Source organism: Lycium ferocissimum, chromosome 2 (genome assembly GCF_029784015.1).
Source record: "Lycium ferocissimum isolate CSIRO_LF1 chromosome 2, AGI_CSIRO_Lferr_CH_V1, whole genome shotgun sequence".
Taxonomy (NCBI): Eukaryota; Viridiplantae; Streptophyta; class Magnoliopsida; order Solanales; family Solanaceae; genus Lycium; species Lycium ferocissimum.
Genome location: NC_081343.1, coordinates 11,585,319 through 11,602,556, shown reverse-complemented (window position 1 = coordinate 11,602,556; position 17,238 = coordinate 11,585,319). Strand labels below are relative to the sequence as shown.

The following is a 17,238-nucleotide window of genomic DNA, read 5'->3' as shown; positions in this document are numbered from 1 at the left end:
AGATAAGTGAACTAGGGTTTTGGTGCAAAAGGAGTATTGGAACTCAAGACTTGTTTCTATGCTATATAAGGTAAGTTTCATGATCTTCCCATGTTGTTTGAAGTATTGATAGGTTGAAACACTTGGATTGTAGAAGAGTATAGAAAATGGGTCATAAATGTGTGAATAGTGCTATTGTTGAGTAGTAGTTGGAATGAATCCTGAAAATGGATATGTTGAGATTATAAATACGTTATAAATGACATTTAGAACATGGAATAAGTATTATATGCGAAAGAACGCGATAGTGAACTTTGGTTATGATTATGGAGAATTTGGAGTGAAGTTGTGAAATGTGGGCAATGCAATTGAATGATGCTTATTGTTTATGATATTGTGATTGTCATTATGAACGTTGGAAGTTGATATGGAATATGGAGGAAAGTAGTATAAACAAAGGAAATGCCGCCCAATTTTTTCTAGCTTTAGTAAGTACGTTCTTATGATTGTTTAGCTAATGTCGATACGAATTCCCTTGAAGGTATAAACGAGTGCATTAAAGGAGAATGAGCAAGCGATAGAATAGTTAAACGACAAAGGTATGTGAGGCTAGTCCTTTTCTTCTAAGGCATGAATTTTATGGTATGAATTTCCTCCTTCTTCATGAATTCCCTATCTTCAAGAAAGCTAAGAGCCCTTGTTTATGAATAAATACATACGAGATAAGAGATACGTTATGAGTATGATAATGATGATGATAAGTTTAAGTCTAAAGAAGCTGTAGCCCATGATATTATGTTCCTATAAAGCTAATGATGCTATTTATAATCTATTGATGTGATCATTATATACACTCACCTTATGCTTGTTCCTTCAAGGTGAGGCAGATTGCTTATGAATGCTCCATAATAAAATCGGGGGTCCACGACCTTATGTCACCCCAATAAAGTATGATTAAGTCTCTATGCATGCATTATGATGAGTTATGATAAGTATATTATGATGAGCATACTATGATGAGCATATGATGATGTTACACCACGCGCCTATATGGTCGACAAATCACCGCCAAGGCGGGGACTATACACCATGGCCGCATGGCAATGGGCGTACACCACTAGTGGGCGGCATGAGATGGTACCCCGAACGCAGGAGGCCTGGACGCAGGCTAATGCTAATGTTATTGATTATCACACCGTTCCTATATGGTCGGGCAGTTTATACCTTTATGCATATATGAAATGATGATGAGTATGAAAGTAAGCCAGCTTGTATTATTTCTTATATGATTCAGTCAATCACAGATTGCTCCTCATTTGATGCATCTTCATTTTATTAATGTGTCATTATTGTTTATGCCTTACATACTCAGTACAATATTCGTACTGACATCTGTTTTCTTTGGACGCTGTGTTCATTCCCACAGGTAGACAGGGAGGTGATCCAGACTCATAGGAGCCATTAGCCGATTGAGAGCACTCCACTTTTTTTGGAGGTGCCATTGATTATCCTTTTGGTATATATGTATATATATTTTGGGCACGACGGGGTTCTGTCCCGTCCATATGTCTAGTACTCTAGTAGAGGCTCGTAGATACGCAGTGTAGGTAGTATGATCTCATAGTCTTCATGTATATGCATGTATATATATATATATATTACTTTGATAGCCGAAGGGCTTATGGTTATAAAAGTAAATATGTTTCAAATGCTAATAGATTTCTATGATCACGAGTACATATATATATCTATACATATATATATATATATATATATACATATATATATATATATATATATATATATATATATATTGAATGAGAGCAGACGAGTAACAAAATGAGTGGTGTTCGGTGGTTAGCCCCGGATACCCGTCATGGCCCGTAGCCCGGGTTGTGACAACAATATACAGAAGAAAATAAGCCAGCTAGTATGGTTCGATAACAAATAGCATGAATAGACAACAAGAAAGGTTTTTACAATTTGTTCAGTCACGAATGAGGAACTGAAATTCATTGATGCCACATTCTCAATAATAGTGCTTGAAACCTACAATAAATTATTACTCTTGATGAAGAGAATAAATTAATATGACTACTTACTTCTGTTGCATTACTAGGTGTAGAAGGGCCTTCCTTTTCGACTTGTTGATGGACTTGTTAGTGTTGAACTTCAGATTGGTTGCTTCCCATAAGAATAGGGCATTTCTAAGATTATGCCCTAATCTTCCACACGACCCGCACTGCTTTTTTCTTCCTTTCCTTGATGCTTTTAACAAGGTAAGCTTTATAGAATCTAATTCTTCATGAGTTGTCTCATCAATTCCTCTCTTCCTTAATTTGTTTGGTCTACCTGGCTGTGGCTTTTATATGGGTAGCAGTGGTAGTTCTATCCCTATCTTAAGCCATTGCTCAGAGTTGATAACTGGCAAGATGGATGGACTTTAACTGTTCATGTACTACTCAATTATGTAGCATCATGAACATACATTTTGGCCACATCCTTTTTAACCCGTATTGCCGCAATAGCATGACTACAAGGTATTCCTGTTAAGTCCTAACTCCTACAAGAACAAGTCTATTCCTTGAGATCAACAGAGAATAGTCTAAGATGGATATCCTTAATTTTGTAGTGGAATTGGTCAGATTTAGTGGCAATACATTCAATAGCTTATCCTTATTTTGCTCTAGCTTCAATATGATTTTCAGACAGTTTCTCTAGCAATACTTCATCATTTTATCTCTGTTCTTTTGAATTCTGGACATCATATAGATCCTAATTGATTCAAGTGTTTTCCAAATATGCTTGTCTCTTACAAGTAGAAGTACATTACTGAATGACTCACACATATTATTCAATAACGCATCACATTTTGGGAAAGAAGAAAAAAGTGCTTGACTGGGAGACTTATTTAAAAACCATTATAGCAGCTTTTGGATCTAATTTTGCCATTTCTTCCATATGTTTAGAGAATTCAAGTTTTGTAGTTGCCCTTGTAACGACTCGTTTGGACGTTACGGTACTTTTGACCCTGTTGACCTTTTTTCGAGCTTCATTAGCTTATATTAGACTTACGGGGATGGGTGGTACGATTTCTGAGGTCATCGGGTGAATATTAGATTAGTTTTATGATAATAAGCCTTTAAGCGAAAAATGCTTGACCCAAAATTGACTTTTGGGTAAACGGATCTTTTTCGAAAATCCATCAATTATGAGAGGCCCGGATGGTCATTTGTGACTTGTCGAATGTCACAAAATCTCAATGCATTAGAATGCATTGGGACTTGGGTTGGAAACCACGGTTTTCCTTAGCCCTACGGGAGTAGACGGTCAACGAGACCCCTGTTGGGAAATCCAAGGCCACGGGTGAGTTTGTATGTGTTTTTATATGTGGTTGCATGTTTGTTTTGTATTTGTGGGGCCTCGAGTGATAGTTGAAATGAACAAGACTTAAGGGAGTTGGGTAACTTTTACGATCTGTCCACTTAAAGAACAAGACCGCGGTAGCGGTATCGCAAATGGCGACGGCCCTGCCGCTATAACCATAGTGAGATTTGGGAGGAATTATATTGCACTTTGATGTTTATTGTTCCACCGTAGCGATCGTATACACCTCGAAATTTTGAGTTGTTGCGTGGTAGACCGACTAACACAAGTTATGGTGTCCCTACAAGTAAGAAGGGATACTTAATGATTCTAATTAAGATTTCAAAGACACTTGAGGAGAGAGAGGAGAGCTCGTTGGAGAAAGTTAAGACAGAGAGTGTCTTACCACATGTACAAGTGTACCAATGTATTCCTCCCGAATTTATCAACTATAAGTCGAACGGATAGAATTTGCAAAATACGAACTCCGAATCAACCGTCCCATGCCGACCTATTGCTCCTCATTATTGACGGACCTTACACATGTCGACAAGACCTTAGACCGATATGTACCATCCCCTGACTAGATTGCAATTTTTCACTATCAGCTTGAAGGACGAACCATCGACACCGATGCATCTCTCGACCCGACCATCGAACCGCCTCTCTAGAATTTTCTGGTTTTAGCTATAAATAGACGACCCTTGTCCATAATTTTCAGATTTCACTCTCTCTCTCTCTCTAAGTCTTGAAAGCTCTAGAATATTTCTCACATCATATTATGATATATCCAAGAGCAATCAATGATTAATCACCAAGAATTAGTAAAATTAAGCATATGGATGCTCACTAGGGTTTATAGAGATCAAGAAGCCCTTTTGTATGGAAGTGGGGTTTTCTCCAAGTGAGGTATTTTCATCCAAAGTCTATTCCTACATCATCAAAGGTGAGTTTTATGTTCAATTCATGCTATTAAAAATATTGATTGGTTGAAAGACTTGGATCATGGAAGGAAGAAGAGTATGGAGTGCAAATAGGGAAATAGTAATATTCTTGGACAATGGCTTGATTTGAATTATAGTTCTTGACATGTTATGAGTACAATCTTGTGGGGAATAATACAAATGACGTTAAAGTAGTATTGTATGAGAGTGAATAGGGTGTTGTATTATAGTTATGGTTAGGGGTGACTTTGAAGGTGGATTTGAGAAGTAAATAATGTTTAACTTGAAGAATCTATTGATTATGATATTATGGATGTCCTTATTGATGTTTGGGAGTTGTCTTATTTTAGGGAAGAAGTTGTCAAAACAAAGGAAATGTTGCCAAATTGTCATTAACTCTTAGATGCCTTAGCTTAAGCTTAAGTATGCTTCTGGTTGTCTAATCTTAGTACAAATTCTCTTCAAGGTAGAATCGCGAGCTTGAAAGGCACACAATTAGGCGATAGAGTTAAAGAGATATAAAGGTATGTGAGGATATTCCCCTTCTTTCAAAGGCATGACTCTTACATTGTGATTTCTTCCCTATATTCCCATGACCTCCTTAAATCCTTAAAGATGAAAATTAAAGACCCTTAAGAGCTCCTTATGAGATAGAGATGAGATATATTCTATGATAATGAAGATGATAATGATGCTTTCATGAGCCTGATAATCCTATGTTTATGATTTCATTGATGTTACTCCTCGTTGTTGCCTCACCTCATGATCATAGTTCTTTCAAGGCGAGGCATGGCGATGATGATGTTCCATAATGTAATCGGAGGTTCCCGACCTTACGTCACTCCAATAAATTGATATCTTTTATTTGAGCTCTTATGCATGCTTCATGATAAGTGTATATGTATGATTACACCGTGCCTATTTGGCCGGGCATAACACCACTTCGGTGGGCAGCTTATGGTTCATGATAACACCGTGCCTATTTCGCCGGGCATGACACCACTAGTGGGCGGCGTGAGATGATTACCCCGAACGCAGGCTAATGATGTTATTGCTTCAGACAGTTTATGTATGTATGTATGATACATTTTAAAGGTAAAAGTCAGCATGCATGATTCCGCCTCAAGAGGTAAGCAGTTGCAGTTATCTTTTCTTCTTATGCTTTCTATATTTCCTTATTATGTTACCATACATGCCTTAGTACATTGCTCATACTGACGTCCTTTTCTTTATGGACGCTGTGTTCATGCCCACAGGTAGACAGGGAGACGGTGCAAACGCTTAGGAGCTTACTCAGCAGTTGTACAAGAGCACCCATCTACTTCGGAGGTGCAACCTATTGCTATGTTCTTTTGTGTACATATTTGGAGCACGGCGGGGTCCTGTCCCGTCCTTATGACTCCAGTATTCCAGTTAGAGGCTCGTAGATACTTATGTGTGGGTTGTAGATGCTATGTGATCGTCTTCATTGTATATATATATATATATATTATTTTGGGAGATTTTGGTGGTTCTTTCATGATAAGTCTCGTGTTGAGGTTGATGTATGTCCCTGTTGAGTATGATAGTTAGCATGATAAGTGGTGCTCGGTAGTCAGCTCTGGGTACCCGTCATGGCCCCCCTCGTTGGGTCGTGACAACTGCAGACCGCAGTAGCGGTCGGCGGGAACTTAAATGACTTAAATCCTTTTTCAAACCCTATCACTCCTCATTGATTACCCTCAGTTCTAGAGCTACTTTGGGAGAAAAATAAGAGATTCTGAGGAAATTCTTCATTGGGGTAAGTTCATCTAACTCTATCCTTCATTTATGATTCATAATCCACCTTAGAAAATCCCAAATTCATGCTAGAATCTTCCAATAACATTATGATTAAAGAGGGTTCTTGGGATTTCTTTCTTGAATGAACTTTTGATTACAAACCTTGATGTGTTGATGGAATAAGCTTGTATTAGTATGGAATTGATGGGTAATAGCTTTATAAACATGATTACTTCATTTTTAGTAACCAGTTTATGAAATTGAAAGTTAAGGTTCATACCCAAAATTGGGGGTTTCTCTTTAAATTCAAATTTAGCTTAATATTGAGCTGCTTTAGAAATTGACTAGTGGGCTTTGATCACTTAGACTTTAATTGCATGTTTCATGTTCGAATTTCTCATTTTTCCCTAGTGGGCTCGTTTCCCCAAATCCCATAGGCTTAAGTTGACCAAATTAGAAGCCTAGCAATATGGATATCGTTCTTCATGATTTCTAATTTAGATTATGTTATAAATAGACCCTGAGTATTTGGAGGCAATGAGGAAGGGCAAGGCACTCGCGTGATTTGCTTGGTATTCCTATTCGGCACTCCAGGTAGGTTATGGCTTACCTTTTGGTTAGACTCCAGTTAGCGACTCGTATGTAGTACTAAGGAACTGTTGGAGACTTCATGTGAACCTTTGGGTATGAATTTTGGGATGGAATTCTTAGGATTGGTACTGTTGTGTGCCTTGTGTGTTTGGGCTCGTGGGCCGTAGAAATCCCTAAGTTATGCTTGGCTTTTCTTATGTGAATTGGTGGTTTCTTTGTATTATGGGAGATTGGTTGGAAGGAACAAATTCATGTAATACTTGTACTATGATGGTTGTCCTTATACGAAATTGATTGGAATCCATATGTTATTTATGATATTCTCATTGCCTGACATGCTTTCTCATATCCATGATATATTTGTCTTGATCTTGATATTGGGCAATGGTAATGACAGAGGTAAGTATGATTCATGCGACATTACTATAATTGTGTAGCCATCTCTATTATGTGTGATACGGAGTGATTAGCATTAATATTGGATGGAGGGGTCATTCTAGGTTGTGTGATACGGAATGACGGTACATGGACTTAGCGATGCCCCATGGGTCATGACTGTCGAGAGGTGGACATCGTCCCCCCGGAGCATGTGTGTGTCATTGCATTGCATTCCATTTGTAAACACATTATATGTCCTCATTGTCATTTGGATTGATATTTATCTTCTCAGGATACATGAGTTATTGGGTGATTATTTGGATATGTTTGGATTCTTGAAATATTTGAGACATCGTTGGGTTATTGATTATACTACTTGAACTTGTTAATTGTATCTGTCTGTGAGCATGATTATCTTTCAATTTCCTTTTTAGCATGCATGATCTAATTGTTGTATCCGCCTATGATGCTTACAGCATCGTGTTTTGTACTGATGCTACCTTGTTGTACTCTTTTATGAGTGTCGAGCTTGTTGTAGGGGAGACTTCCACACCTCGCGACTGATCCTGAGGTGACATTCTTAGAGTTCTGAGAGTGAGCTACTGATGATCCATGCAGCCCGAGACTCTATCTTCTTTATTGTCCCATTTCTATTTCGAGACAATATGTATTTTAGATGATGTATTTGACTATTCAGACTTGTAGTAGTATTTCGTAGCTCTTGTACTTATCAGACCAGATTTTTTGGGATGTGTTTATCTTTAGTATTTATATAATATGTCAGACTTATAGTATTATTCTTGGGTTTTTCATTCATTTATTCATTTACTGATGATTGGTTGCATAAGGGACGGGTTCGCCTAATGAGGTGGGAAATAGTAAGTGCCCGCACGTTCCCCGAGTTGTGGCGTGACAAGTTGGTATCAGAGCCGTAGATTACCTGGTCTATAAGTACAAGAGCAAGTCTAGTAGAGTCTTGCGAATCGGTACGAAGAGCTTCGTACTTATCTGCGAGAGGCTATAGGACTTTAGGAAATTTCCCTTCTTTCATTCCTTCATGCTACTTTATTCTAATTAGTATCTGGAAATTGCAAACTACTAGCTGATTTGAATTATATTCCTCACAGGTGATGAGGACTCAAGCCACAATAGCAAGGGATGAGGTTCCAGAGCCCGCTTCTAGTGCAGGCACTAGAGGGTGAGGAGCAGTGAGAGGCCGCAGTCGAGCTAGAAGCCGTGGAGTCACACCGCCCAGGTGGAGCCCCCTCGTAGTCGACGTGTCGAGCATGCCGCCCTCCAGCAATCACCATATGTAGCACCAAGAATGGAGTAGTGGCGGATCCAAAATTTCGTACCCACCGACATTGTGTCTGACCTCATATTTCATGATATCATGTCCCGAGTACTTCTTCATATGGACGGTCAGCATACTGTAGGAGTACCACTACTCCAGGTGGCGGTTCTCAGACTCGAGTAGGGGTATGTACTCCCGAGCAGGGACAGACTGCGGGTATGCATCCTGCTATAGCCATGGCCCCGCGTATTGGTGCTATTTGTATTCCTGAGGGTGCTCTATGGCACGTTGCTACACAGACTATGATTGTTGATGATCACGATCTAGTTGCGAGATTTCTACAGATGAAGCCGCCTAAGTTCTATGGCTTACATACCGAGGATGCTTATGAGTTCCTTATGGAGATGCATAAGTGTCACTATAAGATGGGTATAGTTGAGACTCACGGCGTGGACTACACGTCATTTCATTTTCGTGGCGATGCGAAGGCTTAGTAGAGAGCATTTATTGATAATAGGGCCACCGGGCGCGCCCTCTTTCGGGACCCGCCCGTCGTGCCTTTCTGCAGCACGTGCCACGTACTTTAAGGGATGCGCGCAGGGATGATTTTCTTCGTTTGTGACAGCGTGGGTTGTCTGTTTCTGAGTATGAGGCCAGATTTTTGTTCTTGGCCCGATATGTTTCCCAGATTATTCCCTCAGAGGAGGAGAGAGTTCGTAGATTTGTGAATGGACTTGTGTACCCGATTCATATTGCTTGCCTTCAGTTGGTGACCATGGGGTCTTCTTTCCAGGATATTATTCATTATCCCATTAGTGTCGAGTCTGCTAAGGCTCGATCTTTGGGAGAGTTTAGTGAGAAGAAGCCATGTTATTATGGTAGTTTCAAAGGATCCAAGCATGTGGGGCGGGGACAATATCCATGCCCTATCGTCACCCCCTACCGCCTTGTCCAACAAGACTACAGTTTCTTTTTCAGTGGTCATACAGACCCAAAGGGCTGCGGAGCTGGGCAATCTTATGGTGGATCTTACTCCCGTACAGTGGACCATATCGATCTCTCCAATTCATCAGCTTTCATGTATCGACCTCCAGCTCCTAGAGCATGCTATGTGTGTGGCGACCCTGGTCACTTTATGAGAGATTATCCCAGTGTCGCGTGTAGTGGCTCCCGCAGGTTTCGGTGTTTTAGACTCCGAGGCCCCGCACTTCTAGTGGGTAAGGGATAATCGGCTAAAGGCAAGTTTCAATCGACGCGGTGGCTTTTATCGTACCGCAGTGGACACCAACTAGGTAGGGTGGTTTGGTGCTACCAAAGCGTGGTCGCGGTGTGTGTTCTTTGCCTTCCTTCCGGGCAGGCTCGAGGCGGAGACTTCGATGCCGTAATCTTGGGTAATATTTCTGTTCGACATCGACCTGCTTCGGTATTGTTTGATCCGGGGTCTACTTATTCCTATGTGTCTGTCTATCATGTTATTGATTAGGTTTGTGTTGTGATTGTATGGGAGTGCTTATACGTGTATCTACTCCGATCGGAGATTCTGATATTATTGATCCAGTCTTTCGATCTTGTTTAGTTACCTTCATGGGGTATGATATGTGGGTCGACTTGATGATATTAGATATGGTAGACTTTGATATTATTTTGGGTATGACTTGGTTATCTCCCTACCATGCGATCTTGGACTATCACACCAAGATAGTCACTTTAGCTATACCGCGTATTCCTCGATTAGAGTGGATGGGTACTCCGAGCCCCGCTCCGAGGAAGATCATTTCCTATGTTTGTGCGAAGAAGTTAGTAGCGAAGGGGTGTTTGGCTTATTTAGCCCATGTTCGCGATTTTAGTGTCCCATCTTCGCGATACTAGTGTTGATTCTCTGCCCCTTGAGTCCATGCTTATTGTGAGTGAGTTCGTTGAGGTCTTCCCTTCTGATTTGCCGAGTATGATGCCTGACCGCGACATCGATTTCTGTATCGACTTGGATCCGGGCACGCGTCATAATTTCATTCCTCCTTATAGAATGGCGCACGCTGAGTTAAGGGAGCTAAAGGAGCAGTTGCAAGATCTGTTGAGTAAGGGATTTATTAGACCGAGTGTTTTTTCTTGGGGTGCTCTTATTTAGTCTGTGAAGAAGAAGGACGGTACTATGAGGATGTGCATTGATTATTGTCAGTTGAACAAGGTCACTTTTCATAACAAGTATCCTATTCCTCGTATTGATGACCTGTTCGACAAGCTTAAGGGTGCTTCGATATTTTTGAAGATTGATTTGAGGTGAGGCTACCATCAACTGAAGATTCGGGCCGAGGATGTTTCGAAGATCGCCTTTCGGACTAGTTATGGCCACTACAAGTTCCCTGTGATGTCTTTTGGGCTTACCATTGCCCCAGCTGTGCTTATGACTTTCATGGATGGCATTTTCAAGCCATATCTTGATTCCTTTGAGATTGTATTCATTGATGATATCTTGGTTTATTCCAAGAGTAGAGAGGAGCATGAGCGTCATTTGAGGATTGTTCTTTAGTTGTTGAGGGAGAAGAGGCTTTATGCCAAGTTTTCGAAGTGCGAGTTATGGCATTCTTAGTCCACGTTGTGTCCAAGGACGGGATCATGGTCGATACCAAGAAAAATGAGGCCATTAGAGATTGGGCGAGGCCCACTACTGTGACTGACATTTGTAACTTGGTAGGATTAGCCAGCTATTACTGTCGATTTGTGAAGGGTTTTGCTTCTATTGCTTCTTTGTTGACTAGATTGACTCAGAAAGATGTTCCCTTCCAGTGGTCCGATGATTGTGAGGAGAGCTTTTAAAAAGCTCAAGACCCATTTGACTTCAGCCCGATTCTAGCATTGCCCATGGAGGGTAAGGATTTCTCAGCCTATTGTGATGCATCCCGTGTGGGTTTGGGTGCTATTTTGATGCAGGAGGGTAGTACCATAGCCTATGCTTCCCATCAGTTAAATATCCATTAGAGGAACTACCTTACCCACGATTTGGAGTTGCTAGTTGTGGTCTTCTCTTTGAAGATCTAGAGGCACTACTTCTGCGATGTTCACTGTGAGGTTTTCACCGACCACCGTAGCCTTCAACAGGTGTTTATCCAGAGAGATCTTAATTCTAGGCAGCACCGATGGATAGAGCTCCTGAAGGAATTTAACATCTCTATTATTTATCATCCAGGGAAAAACCATGTTGTTGTTGATGCCTTGAGTCGCAAGGCCACGAGTATGGGGAGTTTAGCTTGTTTGGTAGTTTTTGAGCGTCTGTTGGCCAAGGAGGTTCATACTCTGGCCAATAGTTTCGTTCGTCTTGATATCTCAGTTCCAGGCAGAGTCTTAGCTTGTGTTGAGGTGAGATCATCCCTATTAGAGCAGGTCAGGACTCATCAGTTTGAGAATGCCTAGTTATGTAAGATTCGAGATAAGGTTTTGAGGGGTGAGGCCAATGAGGCCATTCTTGATAGTGAGAGGATTCTGAGGATCAAGGGATGTGTGTGCCTTCCTCATGCTGGTGATTTAATTCATTTGATCTTAACTGAGGCCCATAGTTCGAGGTACTCCATCCACCTGGGTGCCACAAAGATGTATTGTAATTTGAGATAGCACTATTGATAGGGGAGAATGAAGAGAGATATTGTAGATTTTGTGTCTAAGTGTGAGAATTGTCAACAAGTGAAGCATGAGCACAAAAAACCTGATGGTGTGCTCCAGAGGATGCCCATTCCCGAGTGGAAGTGGGAGAGGATTGTCATGGATTTTGTTGTGGGTCTTCCGAAGACCCTGGGCAAGTTTGATTCTGTGTGGGTTACTGTTGACCGATTGACCAAGTCCGCTCATTTCATTCCAGTTCAGGTCACTTATACAACGGAGAGGTTAGCCAGGATCTATGTTCGTGGTATTCTGCGATTGAACGGGGTACCTATTTCTATTGTGTCGAATCGAGGTCCCAGTTTACTTCCAATTTCTGGAAAGCTTTTCGCCGTAGTCAGTACTCGCTGGACCCGAGTACGCTTTTCATCCCCGTCGACGGTCCGAAAGGACTATTCAGGTGCTCGAGGATATGTTGAGAGCATGTGTTATTGATTTTGGTGGTCATTTGGACCAGTTTTTTCCCCTAGCGGAGTTTGAGTACAATAATAGCTACCATTCAAGTATTGATATGGGGTCGTTTGAGGCCTTGTATGGTAAGAGGTGTTGTACTCCTATTGGGTGGTTTGATCGTTGAGGTTCGCCCGTGGGGCACAGATTTGTTGAGAGAGTCAGTGGACAGGGTGAATCTTAAAAGCTTCTAGTAGCTCAGAGTCGACAGAAGATGTATACGGACCGAAAGGTTGGGGATTTAGAATTTGGGGTGGGTGAGCAGGTTCTTCTGAAGATCTCACCCATGAAAGGTATCATGCGATTTGGGAAGAGGGGCAAGTTGAGTCCGAGGTATCTTGGCCCATTTTAGATCCTCTGTAGAGTTGTAGATGTTGCTTATGAGTTGGCCTTGCCACCAGGCCTATCTGGTGTTCATCCGGTCTTTCATGTGTCTATGTTGAAGAAATACCATTCTGATGGTTCTTACATTATCCGTTAGGGGTTCGTTGTTACCACGAGAATCCGACCTATGAGGAGGAGCGATACCGATCTTGGATAGGCGAGGTTCGAAAGTCGAGGTCCGTTCCAGATTGTTTCCGTGGTTTAATGGAAGCATCGTCCTGTTGAGAAGGCTACTTAGGAGACTAAGTCTGATATGAGCGAGAGATATCCCAGTTGTTCGCTGATTCAGGTACTTTCCCCGTTCCAACTCCTTATCGCTCGAAGACGAGCGATTGTTTAATTGGTATCTGATGTAACAACCAGTTTGGACGTTACGCTACTTTTGACCTTGTTGACCTTTTTTCGAGCTTCATTAGCTTATATTATACTGGTAGGGACGGGTGGTACGACTTTCGAGGTCATCGGGTGAATATTAGGTTGGTTTTGTGATAATAAGCCTTTACGCGAAAAATGTTTGACCCAAAGTTGACTTTTGGGTAAACGGACCTTTTTTCAAAAATTTGTTGAATCCAAGAGGTCTGTATGGACATTTGTGACTTGTCGGTATTTTCGGTTCGCTTGCCAATGCATTAGAAAGCATTTTGGGATTTGGGTTGGAAAGTTGGTCTTGGGGCATTGGGGGTTGACTTGGTCAGCGAGACCCCCGTTGGGAAATCCAAGGCCACGAGTGAGTTTGTAGAGCGTTTTTAGGTGTGGTTGCATGTTTGTTTTGTATTTGTGGGGCCTCAGGTGATAGTCGTATTTCGGGTTGAGACTTGTGGAGTTGGGTAACTTTCTGGTGACTGTTGTCCGCCTTAGCGGTATCGTCGTGGCGATGGCCCTGCCGCTATAGCGACATAGTGATATTGTGAGTGACCACGTGGCGGTCATGTCACCACTGGCCGATTCCGTCGTAGCGGACTGCAGACCGCTGTAGCGGTCGACGGGAACTTAAATGACTTAAATCCTTTTTCAAACCCTATCACTCCTCATTCATTACCCTCGGTTCTAGAGCAATCTCGGCAGCAAAATAAGAGATTCTGAGGCAATTCTTCATTGGGGTCAGTTCATCTAACCCTATCCTTCATTTATGATTCATAATCCACCTTAGAAACTCCTAAATTCATGCTAGAGTCCTCCAATAACATTAGGATTAAAGAGGGTTCTTGGGGTCTCTTTCTTGAATGAACTTTTGATTATTAAACCTTGATTTGTTGATGGAATAAGCTTGTATTAGTATGGAATTGATGGGTAATATCTTTATAAACATGATTCCTTCATTATTAATAACCAATTTATGAAATTGAAAGTTAGGGTTCATACCCAAAATTGGGGGTTTCTCTTTAAATTCAACTTTAGCTTAATATTGAGTTATTTTAGAAATTGATTAGTGGGCTTTGATCACTTAGACTTTAATTGCATGTTTCATGTTTGAATTTTCCATTATGTCCTTGTGGGCTCATTTCCCCAAATCCCATAGGTTTAAGTTGACCAAATTGGAAGCCTAGCAATATGGGTACCGTTCTTCATTATTTTTAATCTAGACTACATTATAAATAGACCCTGAGTATTTGGAGGCATTGAGGAAGGGCAAGGCGCTCGTGCGATTTGTTTGGGATTCCTGTTCGGCACTCCAGGTAGGTTATGGCTTACCTTTTGGTTAGACTCCGGTTAGCGACTCGTATGTAGTACTAGGGAATTGTTGGAGACATCATGTGAACCTTCGGGTATAAAGTTTGGGATGGAATTCTTAGGATTGGTACTGTTGTGTGACTTGTATGTTCGGGCTCGTGGCTTGTAGAAATCCCTAAGTTGTGCTTGGCTTTTTTATGTGAATTGGTGGTTTGTTTGTACTATGGGAGATTGGTTGGAAGGAACGGATTCATGTGATACTTCTTCTATGATGGCTGTCCTTATACTAAATTGATTGGAATCCATACGTTATATATGATATTCTCATTGCATGACATGCTTTCTCATATCCATGATATATTTGTCTTGATCTTGATATTGGGCAATGGTGTTGACGGAGGTCAGTATGATTCATGCGACATTACTATAATTGCGTAGCCATCTCTATGTTGTGTGATACAGAGTGATTAGCATTGATATTGGATGGAGGATTCATTCTAGGTTGTGTGATACGGACTGACGGTACATGGACTTAGCGGTCCCCCATGAGTCATAACTGTCGAGAGGTGGACATCCTCCCCCCGGAGCATGTGTGTATCATTGTATTGCATTCCGTTTGCATACACATTATGTCCTCATTGTCATTTGGATTGACATTGATCTGCGATGATACTTGAGTTATTAGGTGACTATTTGGGTATGTTTGGATTCTTGACATCGTTGGGTGATTGATTGTACTACTTGGACTTGTTGATTGTATCTGTCCGTGAGCATGATTATCTTTCCATTTCCTTATTTGCATGTGTGATATAACTATTGTCGGCCTATGATGCTTACTCAGTACCGTGTTTTGTACTGATTCTACCTTGTTGTACTATTTTTATAAGTGCAGAGTTTGCCGTAGGAGAGACTTCCACACCTCGTGACTGATCCCGAGGCGACGTTCCTATAGTTCTGAGGGTGAGCTACTGATGATCCATGCAGCCCGAGACTCTGCTACTGATGATCCATGCAGCCCGAGACTCTATCTTTTTTATTGTCCCATTTATATTTCAAGACAATATGTATTTCGGATGAATTTGACTATTCAGACTTGTAGTAGTATTTAGTAGCTCTTGTACTGATCAGACCATATTTTTGGGATGTGTTTATCATCTGCTCTTACTATTTATCTATTATGTCATACTTATAGTATTATTCTTGGGTTTTTCATTCATTTATTTATTTACTAATGATTGGTTGCATAAAGGATGGGTTCACCTACTGAGGTGGGAAATAGTAGGTTCCCGCACGTTCCCCGAGTTGGGGCGTGACAGCCCTAGCAGCTTTCCATAGGACACCTTTCAATGATTGTCCTCCAAAACCTTCAGTCTTGAAATTTCTATGTAGATGCCTTACACAAAACATGTGTGCAACATCTGGCATTATCTTATCAAGTGCTGAAATTAAACCCTTTTGTTTATCAGAAATGAAAGTCCAAGCAAAAGGATTTTGTGAGATTCCTAGGTCCTCATCAAGAAGTTTAAGAAACCAACTCTATGTTTCCTTCAGTTCACCTTCCACGATTGTGAATGCAATAGGATACATATTGTTGTTTCCATCAATACCTACTGATGTCAATAGCTGCCACCCCCCCCCCCCCTTGGTGTCCTTTCAAATGACATCCATCAACCCCTACTATGGGTCGACATCCGGCTAAGAAGCCCTGTTTGCAAGCTGCAAAACACACATAAAGTCTCAAAAATCTTTTTCTACTATTGACCATTGTTTTTTTATTTTCATCCAACTTCAAAATATATGTAGTCCCTGGATTGCTACTCCTTAGCTCAAAGACAAGAATCCCATAACATATCAAATTACTCTTCTTTAGTCCCTGTAATTAGATCTAATGCCTTACTCTTTGCCATATAAGCTTGATTTCGAGTAGTGGTACAATTATGAGCCCTCATCACACAAGCTTGAAATTCTTTCACACCCCAACTTGGATTGATTCTAAACTCTTCTACATACTTCTTAGCTAAAATGCCAGAGTCAATAGTCTGGTTATCTCTTTGATTACCACATGAATGGTTAGGGCCTATTGTCTTGATCGTGAAGGTTCATCTTGATTAGCCTTTATGCGAATATAAACCATTTGCAACTTGGAACCTTACAAGTTTCCCTCGGCCTTGTACTTTCGTTCTTTTTAAACTTGATATCTTTTTTCTGTTTTTTGAATCACAACATGTACCTCAACTGCCCATTTGAATTTGTTGCTATTACTGAAAATCATATTAAGCGCAAACTTGAATTTTGGATCCTCCAAATCCCTAGTTGGATTAAAAACAGTGTATTTCTTAAGATTCCCATTATCATCAACAAAACCTCCATTTAAACTCATTAATTCCTCATCAGATGTAGCACAATTATCTTCTTGAGCGTCATTGGGAAACATAGCTAGCATGTTTGAAGCAACTCCAAGCTCTATATTTTTTCCTTTAACTTTATTATCTCTACTTTTCCCATTAACACCGACCTACTCTACTGTAGAGTTGATGGTTTTATCAAAAATCATGTCATCTTCTTCTAAGGAATAATCTGAGTCATGAAATGACTCACATTCTTCACATGTGTCATCACTCTCATCACCTTTCTCTATTACATCCACATCTACCAAACCTTCTTCACCCTGTTATGTGTCGCCCTCATAATCAACCACATCATAGTTTCATTGGTCATCATCTGTATGCTCGACAAATATCTCGACCTCTTTTCTATCAGGTATTTCAT

General features: G+C 40.8%; 1 pseudogene; it reads right to left on the bottom strand.

The window, feature by feature from the left end:
- Window positions 1-1,966: 1,966 nt before the first annotated feature.
- LOC132047415 (uncharacterized) lies at window positions 1,967-16,912 on the bottom strand (annotated as a pseudogene).
- Between the last annotated feature and the right edge of the window lie 326 nt (window positions 16,913-17,238).